General features: G+C 49.3%; 1 long non-coding RNA gene across 1 annotated transcript in view; it reads right to left on the reverse strand.

Moving 5' to 3' along the window:
- Positions 1-689, reverse strand: part of LOC112494505 — a 2,798-nt gene extending 2,109 nt beyond the window's left edge. The window contains exon 1 of the long non-coding RNA XR_003059988.1: positions 677-689. This is a non-coding gene — a long non-coding RNA (uncharacterized LOC112494505). The remainder of the gene's footprint in view (positions 1-676) is intronic.
- Positions 690-2,143: the final 1,454 nt, after the last annotated feature.

Consider the following 2,143-nt stretch of genomic DNA (forward strand, 5'->3'; position numbering starts at 1 on the left):
TCACGTCTTTTGTATCGGGAGGCCCGAAATTTTACGCGTACCGGGTACGTAAGCCAGACGGTTCTCACGCAGAGGTCTGTAAAGTCAAAGGTATCACGATCGACCACGCGACGAGTCTTACCATTAATTATGACTGGATACAGTCTTATGTAACGGGAAAGACCAGCGAAGCGGTCGTTTTACGCTATGACGCGATACGTCGTACTCCGTTTCACGACGTAGTGACACGCCCCGAATCAAAAACGTGTAAACCGACAGAGCTTCAAAAACGACGACGCGACGGTCGTTTCGGATCCTTGCCGTACGGCTTTATGTAGCTAATATTACCAAAAAATTGTACAAATGTATACACCATCCTGAACAATAATTCACCATGCGGCATCATGTAACTACTATTATAAAAAAAAATAATTGTATAAATGTATATACAACCCTGAACAATATTTTACCGTACAGTTTTATGTAACTAATATAACAAAAAAATGTACAAATGTATATACAACCCTGAGCAATAATAGTATCATAATAATAAACGTATTTATTTGAAAAACAAAAAAAATCTCTTTTATCGATCTATCCCCGAAGGCTCTACCAGCCTGTCCACGTTATGTTTTTTTTTCCGCGGCGCTTCGGACATGCTAGCAGTGCACGGTGGCTAGCGATATGGTTGACGCACATACAGGCCTGCGGTTAGCTCACAGGTGCACGATGAGCTCACCCGGACGAAGGGCTAGCAACGTCACCGATAAGAGCTAGCAAGCGCGCGCGACGTTACGAGTCTGACGCGTGTCGCGCGCCCGCCGCGGCCAGCCCCCGCGATGGAAGGGGGAATGTGTAAAAGCCAGCAGACTCTTTAACAGTATATTCGTAAATGCGATATCTCGTTGAACGCCAACTACATCGTTGTATTTAAGAATCCGCGCGACAGAGCACAGATACAGCATCTGGCCAGACAGGTGTTTCCTGAAAATCCGCGCTTCGTACAGGAGATCTACCGCGACCCCACGGCCCAACCGCATGGTTATCTACTACTCGATTTGAAGCAGTCGACCCCCGATAACTGCCGCTTTCGCACGTGCGTGTTTCCTTCGGACCCGTTCCACTACGTGTACGTTCCCCGAAAGAGTATAAAGGGCGGGTACACCGATCGAGACGTACCAGTCATTCGGTTGTAATGGTATCCGGCGCACGCTGCTTTATAGGGCGCAAACACGCCGCCGTGTTAAAGGCTATTTGCCATCTGGATAGCAAGCAGCGTAGCGCTTTGTTACGAGTGGCCGACTCGCGACTCGTCAACTGTATATGCGAATGTGCTTTGAATATTCTTCGCGGTAACGTGCCTCTCAAGCCGACGCAAAATCGTCGCTTACGAAAACACGCATCGCTGTTGAGACGTTTATCCAGACAGGGTTCAGCCGTCAAAACTAGAAAACGTCTTATCGTTCAGAGCGGTGGTTTTTTACCTCTTCTGCTAGCACCCATACTGGGCACCGTCATATCGAAACTCATAGGGAGCAGTGGATAGGGGTATACGCTGCGAAGAGAGAGACAGATGGAGATGGAGCATGCCAAAAAGATGGTTCTCATGCCTCAGGAGAGCGTGGAGCAGCAGCACTACCGGTCAGCGCCTCATACACCCCACCACCACCATCAGCAGCAGGAGCAGGGTGTCGACACCGTCAACACCGTGCAGACCCCCGGGACCCCCTTAAGCAGATTAGACGCATCCATGAAGGAGATCTTACACTCGCCGAATTTCATCGACGAGCGCGAAAAGTGGAAGATGTACAATCAGGTGCTGCAGCGTTATCTACACTTTATCGAGGATCTGCGAAATAACGTCGACGAGGATAGACGAGGCGATAATGATGCCAAGAAAAAAAATAATAATTTTGCGGAGGATAATGTCAAGAGCTTGACCGACGATGTCGATGACGACATCATCGCTAGCGTACCCCAAAAGTACAGAGCTAAGGCTAAGCTCTTACTAGGAAGGCTGCGCAACGCTGGTTCGCCACGCATCTCGTGGAGTAAACAGGACGTTACGCGTATCGGTGGAGTCGTCGTGCAGGACGCCAACATCGTGGATTTAATCAACGACGCTATGCGCGAGAGAAAAACAGCGAGACCGGCGGGGAGTCGC

This window comes from Cephus cinctus, unplaced genomic scaffold, assembly GCF_000341935.2.
Source record: "Cephus cinctus unplaced genomic scaffold, Ccin1 Ccin1_scaffold0580, whole genome shotgun sequence".
Taxonomy (NCBI): Eukaryota; Metazoa; Arthropoda; class Insecta; order Hymenoptera; family Cephidae; genus Cephus; species Cephus cinctus.